Source organism: Notolepis coatsorum (assembly GCF_963971535.1).
Source record: "Notolepis coatsorum genome assembly, chromosome: 6".
Lineage (NCBI taxonomy): Eukaryota > Metazoa > Chordata > Actinopteri > Aulopiformes > Paralepididae > Notolepis > Notolepis coatsorum.
In genome coordinates this window covers 17,038,205-17,050,704 of record NC_140170.1, presented here as the reverse complement: position 1 = coordinate 17,050,704, position 12,500 = coordinate 17,038,205, and the positions used below count along the sequence as shown (strand labels likewise).

General features: G+C 43.0%; 1 protein-coding gene across 1 annotated transcript in view; it reads right to left on the bottom strand.

The window, feature by feature from the left end:
- Nucleotides 1-12,500, bottom strand: part of cav3 (caveolin 3) — a 15,807-nt gene that overhangs the window by 2,710 nt on the left and 597 nt on the right. The gene's annotated exons all lie outside the window — the stretch shown is intronic.

Sequence of the window (12,500 nt, the reverse complement as noted above, 5' to 3'; positions counted from 1 at the left end):
ACCCAGGGACAGTGTACATTAATCAGCATCTTCAGTTTCCACATCAGTGTAAAAGTGCCAGAATTAGCTAATGAGCTAGTTTTCATCTGTAGTTCCTGCCTAACATGCATGCATCAATAGATCTATTCTTATTACTTGTATTATTGCACAATCACTGCGGGCATGACCCCCCGCATTTCACTGTATGCTTGTATGCCGCGACTGTCTGTTTAACTGTGCATAATGACAAATAAATATCTTGACTTGACTTGACTTGATGTCTTTCTGTACAACAAGTCAGCAGGAAGGTTCTGTACAACAAGTCAGCAGGAAGGTTCTGTACAACAAGTCAGCAGGAAGGTTCTGTACAACAAGTCAGCAGGAAGGTTCTGTACGACAAGTCAGCAGGAAGGTTCTGTACGACAAGTCAGCAGGAAGGTTCTGTACAACAAGTCAGCAGGAAGGTTCTGTACGACAAGTCAGCAGGAAGGTTCTGTACGACAAGTCAGCAGGAAGGTTCTGTACAACAAGTCAGCAGGAAGGTTCTGTACAACAAGTCAGCAGGAAGGTTCTGTACGACAAGTCAGCAGGAAGGTTCTGTACGACAAGTCAGCAGGAAGGTTCTGTACGACAAGTCAGCAGGAAGGTTCTGTACAACAAGTCAGCAGGAAGGTTCTGTACAACAAGTCAGCAGGAAGGTTCTGTACAACAAGTCAGCAGGAAGGTTCTGTACAACAAGTCAGCAGGAAGGTTCTGTACGACAAGTCAGCAGGAAGGTTCTGTACAACAAGTCAGCAGGAAGGTTCTGTACAACAAGTCAGCAGGAAGGTTCTATACAACAAGTCAGCAGGAAGGTTCTGTACAACAAGTCAGCAGGAAGGTTCTGTACGACAAGTCAGCACAACAAGTCAGCAGGAAGGTTCTGTACAACAAGTCAGCAGGAAGGTTCTGTACAACAAGTCAGCAGGAAGGTTCTGTACAACAAGTCATTAGGAAGGTTCTGTACGACAAGTCATCAGGAAGGTTCTGTACAACAAGTCAGCAGGAATGTTCTGTACAACAAGTCAGCAGGAAGGTTCTGTACAACAAGTCAGCAGGAAGGTTCTGTACAACAAGTCAGCAGGAAGGTTCTGTACAACAAGTCAGCAGGAAGGTTCTGTACGACAAGTCATCAGGAAGGTTCTGTACAACAAGTCAGCAGGAAGGTTCTGTACAACAAGTCAGCAGGAAGGTTCTGTACAACAAGTCAGCAGGAAGGTTCTGTACAACAAGTCAGCAGGAAGGTTCTGTACGACAAGTCAGCAGGAAGGTTCTGTACGACAAGTCAGCAGGAAGGTTCTGTACAACAAGTCAGCAGGAAGGTTCTGTACAACAAGTCAGCAGGAAGGTTCTGTACAACAAGTCAGCAGGAAGGTTCTGTACAACAAGTCAGCAGGAAGGTTCTGTACGACAAGTCAGCACAACAAGTCAGCAGGAAGGTTCTGTACAACAAGTCAGCAGGAAGGTTCTGTACAACAAGTCAGCAGGAAGGTTCTGTACAACAAGTCAGCAGGAAGGTTCTGTACAACAAGTCAGCAGGAAGCTGAGGTCCAGTAAGATTGTTCATCAAACAGTCAGTGTTGAAACTTGGGTGCTACAGTCTTGAGTGCATATAGTAGTAGAGACTATTAGCATAGGCACAGAATCACACCTCTACTGCAAGACAAGCGTTGCTTCTTTCTGTCCCTTCTCGAACAAAACCGCTATGTTGACAATTGCTTCCATGTCTAGGAAGATATCTTTTATTTGTATTTGTATTTTTTTTTTTTTTTTTTTTTTTTTTTTTTTATTTCAAGTTTGTGTGTTTATGGTCGTTTGAGATCAATAAAGATCAAATCAAATCAAAATCAAGGGTGCAGTATTGTTAACGCCTCGTTAACAGCATTGCCAGGTAACCCTTTCACTGCCACACGACAGAAGGTTAGCCCTTTACTATCACACAACCGACGGCGATGCTCCATCATTAGCATCATTAGCTCCGGAAATGCGGAGCTAATGATGCTAATGATGGAGCATCGCCGTCGGTTGTGTGATAGTAAAGGGCTAACCTTCTGTATTGTCACAGTGAAAGGGTTAACCGGCTGTCGTGTGGCAGTGAAAGGGTTTATGGCGCATGATTACCGCAGTAGCAGAGCAGAGCAGAGCTCAGACTCCTAAGAACTGCATCTGTAGTAATATAGACAAGGTATTAGCATAATAGTAAAAAACAGTACAAAGTTTTGTTTTTCTTTCTTCTTCATCTCAGATGTTGATTGAAGAAGTGCGTTTTCAGTTGACAGTGGATGTGTTGTGTTGGCTGTCCTGCCCGTGGTTTAGTGATCTGATATTCCTTTGTGAATGTGGGGAAAGGAGAGGTAATGTTCTTGATGAATATCTACACTCAGAACCATTCTGCAAGTCGCCTCATGGAAAATGCATGAGTTACAGTATGGCACACAATGGTCCGATTGTATTCGATATCTAACGACTTGTCTTTTGGAAGATAAAAAAATTATAATAATAAAAGAAAACTCTTACACCACGTAGTCAGCTGAAACCTGATTCTAAAAATGATCACTGATCACAATAGTTCATTCCTATGTTTTCCCAGTACATTGGATCATAGTACTAGTGTTGTACAAACACAATATCTATTTGGCACCCAGGGGTGTAAAAAGTACCCAGAAATTATATTTAAGTGAAAGTATGGGTACCGTCTCAAAATATTACTCAAGTAAAAGTCAGAGTATCTGGCTAGAAACACACTTGAGTAAATGTAAAAAAAAGTTTCTACTTTTAAATGTACTTAAGTACTAAAAAGTAAACACTTTTTTCTGACTGTCGATTCTTCTGATAGCAGGTGTTTAATCAAAGATCCCCGCTTTCTAGTCTTGCACAAGGACCAATCAGCATGGGTATGGGCGGGTTCATTTTCCATTGATGGGGATTTGATTGGCTGTTTTTAAATAAACTGCGGCCGCAGGATTAATAACGTTAACGTTAGTTCGGCCAGAGAAACAAATTTACTAATTAAAATGGTACCTTTGCATTTTAAATGAAAGGAGTAAAAAGTATGTTTTTTTTTTCTCTGAAATGTAATCGAGTAAAAGTACAAGTATACAAACCTAATAATACTTGAGTAAAGTTAAAATCCCCCAAAACAGTACTTAAGTACTGTAACGAAGTACAATTACTCGACTACTTCACACCCCTGAGTACTAGTGTGGTACAAACACAAGATCTCCTCGGCACCATATGTTGGCACATAGCAGCCGGCCTCTGAATCGCGAGACATGCTCGGTTTAAAAATGTCGCGGTGACTCAGAGGTCTGGCCTCCGTCGCCTGCGGAGGGGATCGCCAGGGTTACGTTTTATATCCCGGACAATCAGCCTCCCTGCTGTAGTAACAATGGATGCAGGAATGCAGGCCCCTCTGCCTCTCTGCCCCTCTGCCCCCCCCCCCCCCCCCCCCCGGCGGGCATTAAGTGCCCCGCTGGGAAATTACACTTGTATTTTTAGATTTTCACTTTTATCATCTCCAATAAAAAAAAATGGGGGCAGATTCAAAATTCAAGATATTTATTTGTCATTATGCACAGTTAAACGGACAGTCGCAGCATACAATGAAACTCTTACTTTGCTAGTCCACCCTTCACACCAAATCACAAAATATTAAGAAAATGTTTTATGCTAAAATATAAGTATTTTTATTTAAATATAAAGTAGAAAAATCAGGCACGTGTGAGCGAGTAACAGTGTTCCAGTTCACAGCGTGGTGGTAGAAAGCATGTCAAGTGGGATGTCCATAAAAAAAAGAGATACACTATTTAAAAAAAAAAACACGCCTCCCTGTTAAAATATTTCAGACGTGAGAGTTGCCCTTTTGTCGCTTGGGCCCAAAATACCCGGTCCTGAATGGGTGGGAAGACCCGTACGGTACAGGCAGGACCGTCTTCAACATCTAAAGAGCCTCTTCTCTTGGCTAAAAACTTGGCTAATCCAGAACTATTTTATTACACTGTAAACATTTTTATTCATTTATTCCTTTTTAAATGTGATTTTTTTTTATCTATTCTATTCTACTATTTTATTGCACTGCACTATTGCACTATTTTACTCTGTCTATTTGATCTTACTCTTTTTATTATTGTCTATTTAAAACTGAATAAACCATAAACAAGGTGGCCTGTTGGGATGTTAAGATCCTAATGTGAGAAACTGTGATTTTATATGTCTGCATTTTATGTGCTCATTTAGTCTTTTTTCTGTTGTGAGGCACTTTGAGCTGCAGCTTCTGTATAAAAGGTGCTATACAAATAAAGTTATTATTATTATTATTATTATTATTATTATTACAGAGGAGATCGCTGCTGGATTCCATTTTGAACGGCGTCCTCTGTTTTGAAGCGAAGCGATATTGTAATTGAGAATGAAAAAACTCCCCAGTGTTAAGAGAGTTGGGACCGTTAAAGGTAGTCGAATGTCGTCGTTATATTATACGTTTATATTTTTATAGATAGAATAGAATAGAAATACCTTATTTGTCCCTTGTGCTGTACGACAAGTCAGCAGGAAGGGTACAAGGAGCTCTATCAGCTGAGTAACAATGTTCATCAAACAGTGTTGAAACTTGGCTGCTGCAGTGTTGTAGTAGAGACATATATTAGTATAGTAGGAAGAGTGCATGATAATAGAAGACAGTAGTGATGAGTGCATAGTCGTAGAGACATATATTAGTATAGTAGGAAGAGTGCATGATAATAGAAGACAGTAGTGATGAGTGCATAGTCGTAGAGACATATATTAGTATAGTACGAAGAGTGCATGATAGTAGAAGACAGTAGTGATGAGTGCATAGTCGTAGAGACATATATTAGTATAGTACGAAGAGTGCATGATAGTAGAAGACAGTAGTGATGAGTGCATAGTCGTAGAGACATATATTAGTATAGTACGAAGAGTGCATGATAGTAGAAGACAGTAGTGATGAGTGCATAGTCGTAGAGACATATATTAGTATAGTACGAAGAGTGCATGATAGTAGAAGACAGTAGTGATGAGTGCATAGTCGTAGAGACATATATTAGTATAGTAGGAAGAGTGCATGATAATAGAAGACAGTAGTGATGAGTGCATAGTCGTAGAGACATATATTAGTATAGTAGGAAGAGTGCATGATAGTAGAAGACAGTAGTGATGAGTGCATAGTCGTAGAGACATATATTATTATAGTAGGAAGAGTGCATGATAGTAGAAGACAGTAGTGATGAGTGCATAGTCGTAGAGACATATATTAGTATAGTAGGAAGAGTGCATGATAGTAGAAGACAGTAGTGATGAGTGCATAGTCGTAGAGACATATATTAGTATAGTAGGAAGAGTGCATGATAGTAGAAGACAGTAGTGATGAGTGCATAGTCGTAAACCTGTGATACACAAGGTGGACTAAACTTTTATATTAAACAGATGCTTTAATGATTAATTATTGATTAAAGCATCTGTTTAATATAAAAGTTTAGTCCACCTAAAGGAGTTGTTGGGCTATTGTGCAAATATCTCTCTCACGTTTTAATGACCACGGCGAACGGCGTAATAACAGAAGCTATGCGCGACGACCAATTATTACGCATTATGTACTTACTTACTTTACATTTAGTAATTTAGCTGAAACGCTTTTATCCAAAGCGACTTACAAGTTCTGTACGACAAGTCATCAGGAAGGGCACAACTGTATCAGCTGAGTAACAATGTTCATCAAAGTGCTACAGTGTAGGTTAGTTTATTAGGACAAGTGCATGACAGTAAGGTTAGTTAGGGTTAGAGTTTTTATTATTATTTTCTTTTCATTTCAGATAATGGTTGAAGAAGTGCGTCTTTAGTCGACGGCGAAGGATTGGGCGGGTTTCGGCTGTCCTAACTGGGGTGGGTAGTTCATTCCACCATTGTGGGGCAAGTTTGTACTTCACAGAGTGAACGGCAACCACATATTTGCATATCCTCCACACATGGAGAGACCTGCTGCCTGTCAGGGAGCTGCCGCTCAGGGAGGTGCAGAGCGTGGAGGTGATGTGTGTAGAGAGAGGCTCTGGAGGAACATCTAGGCTCCAAACCGCTCCCCTCGTGGAAGCTGCAGCGGTTACAGTACAGCACACAATGGTCCGATTGTGTCCGTCTGTCGGGTTGGATATCTCTACGACCCTGAAGTTGTGTAGTCAGGTGACACTTAACTCTGAATGCAGGGGTGTAAAGTAGTTGAGTAATTGTACTTTGTTACAATACTTAAGTACTGTTTTAGGGGATTTGTACTTTACGCAAGTATTATTAGGTTTGTACTTTTACTCGATTACATTTCAGAGGGAAAAAAATATACTTTTTACTCCTTACATTTAAAATGAAGACATACAGTACAAAGTACAAAGTACAAATCAGGTCCAACCATTTGAATTAGTATATTTGTTTCTCTGGCCGAACTAACGTTAACGTTATTAATCCTGCGGCCGCACTTTATTTAAAAACAGCCAATCAAATCCCCATCAATGGAAAATGAACCCGCCCATACCCATGCTGATTGGTCCTTGTGCAAGACTAGAAAGCGGGATCTTTGATTAAACACCTGCTATCAGAAGAACAGACAGTCAGAAAAATAGTTTTTACTTTAACTTTTTAGTACTTAAGTACATTTAAAAGTAGAAACCTTTTTGATTTTTACTCAAGTGTGTTTTTAGCCAGATACTGACTTTTACTTGAGTAAGATTTTGAGACGGTACCCATACTTTCACTTAAGTATCATTTCTGGGTACTTTTTACACCCCTGTCTGAATGTAAATGAACACTTTCACTACCACACTACCAAAGGGTTAACCATTTCATGGCGACAATACAGAAGGTTAACCCTTTCACTGACGCACGACAAATGGTTAACCCTTTCACAACCACACTACAGAAGGTTCTGTATCACACTAGCTCCCGCTCAGCGTCTCATTGCATATATCTCGCTTCAGCGTATATACACTGAATACATTTCAAAATGTACCTTTAAATGCCAGCATTCATCTGGCCACACCCCCATCCGCTTACCTACATAAGCAGGGGTGTTGCCACACACTCATCTCCTTCTCAAATTTAATCACAAGCAACGTGCTGCTCATATGCCCACTTGACGTGGAGAAAAATATTTACTCTGAGGAAAGGAAGAACAAGGATACGTTGACATCATATCTTTATTTTCTCTCTCACTATTTTCGAGAAAATACGGCGATATTGTCTTCGTCACTGGAGTGTCTGGAAGATGGTGATCATTCTAAAATCCTCCACCGGTTTTCGTATTGGGAGCACGCCGCTGCATGCCTCTCAACTGCAGTTCCTTGCTGTGGCTGGTTGCGGTAAAACCTTTCAGGACACAGCTGAACTGTAGGACGCGCCGCTGTTGTGAGAAGCGGTGGGTTCAGGTTGGTGAGTAATGTTTTGCTTGCGGCTCCACTTGTCTGTTAGTGCTATGGGGGCTGGCTGACAATGTTTACGAACACCGGCCCCAGATTAAGGTCTTTTGTTCAGCCTCTTAGGCAACAGCGGAAGACCTTGGTCTGAAGCCCATTATAGTTAACTAGTGGGCCACGACCATTAACACTGGTGATCCCTGTGTTTTTTGGACGAGTGGATGTTTTCTCTGTCACCGTGTAGGCCCCGTCTTTCATATCCAAATGAGCGTATTCCCTCACGAGGAAATATGGGCATGGATGTTCGTTAGCGGAAGATCTGTGTTCAAGTCAGCTACAGGCCAGTTTGGTATTGTGCTGGCTCTGTCGGGTGTTGGTAAAATCACCGTTGTAAAACTGTGTTAACATCTTGTTTCTCTTTTCTCTTAAAAAGTGAGGAGGGTTTCAGAACGGCGGCCTGTCTGAGTGATTGTTATATCAGTGTGTACAAGTTCAGGTGATAGCTGCTTAGCTTGCGTGCTAGTGGTGGCCTACCTAGGCTAGGCTAGGAAACGTTAGCTTGCTGCTATCGGCCGAGGCCCAGCGCGGGGTGGCTCCGGCCCCTCGCGCGCCGCCGCGGTTCCCAACTCCCCTCTCCCTCACGGGGAGAGGCGGGGGGGATTCGAAGTCTCCCCTCTGGTCGCGTGCGCCATTCGCTCGGCGTCTCGCGGGCAGGGGCGGTAGCGCCCGACGGTTAGAGCGGCCGTTAGCTTAATGCTACACTGTTGAACGTGCTTTGATTATAACATGTTTTAAACACTCTTGACTACGACGTCATCTTTGACAGAGGATGTTCGTCGACCCTGCCCTGAGCCAGGACGGCAAGGACTGCGTCAACAAGGGGGACCGTAGCGACCGGATGGAGCGGCGACGCTGCCCAGGTCGACAACACGGCTGTGTTTACTACGGTGACTTGTTAGAGACTGCACTTCGCTTGATCTGCGCTCCGGGTAGGCTAGGTCTGGACCAGACCTTGAACACTTCTTCTTGCTTTCCCTTCTAAATGTTTTGTAAATAACGATGTTTTCCAAAACGTGTGCTGCTGCACTACATTTAGGATACGATGCGAGTTATGTGTGAATTGTCTTGTCACTGGTAGTATCTTCTCCATGCAAAATCGGGTTGTTTATTACAGATGTGAAAATGATCTGGTTTGTTGTGTTGAGAAACATCATGTGTGTTCTTGTACCGAGCACTCTCAACTAAGGGGGTTAAACTAACCTATAAAGCTATGCTTAGTGACATGAGTAAAGAATGATTCTTCTCTCAGCCTGTAATGACAATGAACAGTGTGTTCACATATTAACAGGTTTACCTGTTCAACTGGCCGTATTAAGGGTAAAGTAGGAGGGTTGTGTTTTTCCCCCCGGTTCCCTGGGGACTTCTTCATCCTCCTCTCAGACATGTTGTTACACTACATTGTGTCACTGTGTGGTAGGGATACGATGTAACCCTTAGTTTGATTGCTGAGGTTGTGCTAAAACTGCTTGAGAAAACTTTATTTTCCTAAAAGAAAAGATTGTTTGGTCGCTTTTCGTGTGTGCTTAGCAAGGCCTGTGGCCGATACTAATCGAGAATTATGTATTCTCTCATTATGAAAAACGGCGTTTTTGCCATTTTTTGTAGGTGATGATGGGTTGTGTGTGTCATGTGACCTACAACTGGGTTGGGCTGGCCACAGAAGCACATGTGTAAGTTTGGTACCGGGGCTCTTGGAGAGCCCTCTCTGTTCTGTGTTTTTTCCTTAGTAAAAATCAGATAGCAGGTTAGCACATGCGCTGTGTGAAGCTGTCAGACGCTTCATGGAGCTGACTATGACTGTGTCATACTCTCTTTTTGTCATTACATCGTATCATGGGTGTGGGGTCGTAAAGGGGTGAACTGGTAACCTTTCCTCCCCCTTGTTTCTGTTGGTCAGGGGTAAACCCACCTGTCCTTCAAGGTTCCTGTCACGTTGCGGTTCGGCACGTTACAGGGTGAGGGGGGGGGGGGGGAGTTTCCTGGTCCCACGCCCTGGAATATTGGGCGTGTGCACCGCAGAAATTCCCCCGCCATAGAGTACGTCACTGTGCGCGTCTCTGTTGGTAGGACTTCCGTGTGCTGTTCAGGTCCATGTGATGGATCTGTTTCGGGGGGTGGTCAGGGCTCCTCCTCACCAAGCTCCTATTCGGGCCTTCTGTGAGTTGGGACTCTCCTTCCATGTGAGGGAGCCTCCTCAGAGTACAGAGCCTCCTCCTCAGATTGATAAGGTGAGTGGAACCTCAAGAAGGAGTCCTACTCTATTGTGTGTGTATTCGATTCAATTCGATTATTGAGTGTATATGGGTTCAGTGCCTCCTCCCCGGAGAGCCCTAAAACCAAACTTTTACATGGCTCAAGGTGCAATATATTTTTTTCAATCTGTACAGCTTGCGTGGGAAGTCTCTCTGGGGATTTCCATCTCCTCTCTATGGGAGGGTGGTGGAATGTAAAAATGTAAAAAAAAATTACCCCCGGCCATGTAGACTGGGATACATACTGTTGGTGCTTCCTTCTTTTCTTTTAAAAAGAGTTGGAGTTAGGAATTGTCACACCCCTCTTGTCGTTCCCCTGGGCGCCTTGGGGATTCAATGACAGGTCTAAATAGCCTGTTCGTTGATGTGGTTGTGTCCCGACGCACGCATAGTGCTAGCTCGGGGTGTTCTGTAATCAGGCAACTGACTGGCACGCCTTGATTGCTTGGGGTTAAAACGGCGTTTTTATAAAGCAACTGGGATGGAGGTTTTTCCTCTTCCGACGACCTGTTTTGGTTGTCGACGGATTCTCGTTCATATCTGGGGGATGATGACGGAATGGATCTGAACGTGATTCTGGGGGCAGTAACGAGGTTGTTCCCTCCGTTCGTTCCCGGGTGGCATGCGGGTTATGCGTGTGTGTAGTCGTGGGGTCAAGCCACGGTCTGCTCACCCTGTGCGTTGAGTTGCTTGAGTGCCTCTTCGCACGGTCGGGTCCGTCGCCCTCCCGTGAAGCCCCCAATAGGGGGGGTGCCCTCCATTAGGGGGGGTCGGGGGGGCTCGGTCCTCCCTGATCTGATGGTTGTGGGGGGCCTCAGCGGGGTACATTTGTCGAGCTTCTAGCTCCCGCTCAGCTCCTATTATGCAATGAGACGCTGAGCGGGAGCTAGTGTGATACAGAACGTTAGGTTATGACTATAACCAAGTTCTGTTAACACTAGTGAACGCTCAGCGTCTAGACGCCGCTGCGGCCCTTGATTTTTCATTGTGGTGAAATTTGTTGGGAAGGAGATGAGTGTGTGGCACCACCCCTGCTTATGTAGGTAAGCGGATGGGGGTGTGGCCAGATGAATGCTGGCATTTAAAGGTACATTTTGAAATTTATTCAGTGTATATACGCTGAAGCGAGATATATGCAATGAGACGCTGAGCGTTCACTAGTGTTAACAGAGCTTGGTTATAGTCATAACCTAACGTTAACCCTTTCACTATACCACACTACAGACGGTTCTGTAGTGTGGTAGTGAAAGGGTTAATCTTCTGTAGTGTGGTAGCGAAAGGGTTAAATATTGTCATTGATCACAATAGGTTGGATGTTACCCTATATTGCTAAAGTTTTCCACAGAACATTGCGGTCTAATTCTAGTTCAGAAGGAAAACTCCCAGGACTTTTGGGAACTTTGGGAACTTTGGGAACAGTTGGGAATGTTAAAGGGAGTTGACAACCGATCAAGTGTTGTAGAGTAAATTTATAGTTGTTAGATCGAGATAAAAAAAAAACATACATCTCTTTTATCTTCTATCAGCTTGTATATATAGTACATACTGTCATGCAGAAGCTAACCACAGTAACTATGCCAACAGCGAAACTGAGAAAAATTTCTTTAAAGTTATTTGACGATCCAGTGATTTTGTAGTTACTGCAATTCTTTATGCACTTTTTCTCTAAAAACGGAGCGAGATTGAACTCTGATCAAACGGATTATCGAGAAGTTAAATATCACTTATAACTTTACTGCGGTTCTCTTCTGCAGGGCAGTATAGGCGAAGGATCCGATGGGAGCGAGGCATGTTGTGTTGCACCACGTGTCCCTCTTGTGGAACGCCTTCCCATTAACCCTTTCACTACCACACTAGAGACGGTTAACCTTTCACTACCACACTACAGACTTACACGCTTATACATATAAATAATATATGTATAAATTATACACATATAATACATATATAATAATATACATTTATAATAATATCCCTTTCACTGCCACACTACCAAATGGTTAACCCTTTCACTGCGACAACACAGAAGGTTAACCCTTTCACTGCCGCATGACAAAAGGTTAACCCTTTCACTACCACACTACAGAAGGTTAACCCTTTACTATCACACTACATACGGTTAACCTGTGGTAGTGAAAGGGATATAATTATAAATATTTATATTTATAATAATAATATAAATGATTTATGTATACATAAGTAAACATACACGTTTCGTCTCCCCACGTTCGCTCCCGCATCCGGGAAGATGGCATGTTGTGATCGGTTACTCACGGCAACAAACGGAAAAGTAACCCTCCAAACAAGCCTGAATAAGATAGGCTCCGTGTCACACCCCTCTACCCCGTTCCATAAATACACACACACACACGCCTTCAGCCCAGACAGCAGGAATAGGTCTGGGAGTATTTTGAGATCTCCCCAGCAGGCCATAGTAACATGTTCCGCGTTCGCTCTCGCTTATTATCAAGTATGGCAGAGAGTTATTATTGTCTCGTCGAACCCGTGAGGAGATGTACAATAAAGATGTACGTACTTTGTTTATTCGCTCGCTTATCAGCGCAATCTTTCCTTTCCCTGCAGTTACAGATTCGAATCAAATCTAATTTGTTTTGTATAGCCCGAGATCACATGGAATAGCCCCCGTGGGCTGTGCAAGTCTTCTTGTGCAAGTCATGAAGAAACATCACAAAAGATATATAAGAAAAAGAAGAAAAAAAACATAAAATCCAAATATGCGACACTCCCAGAAGAT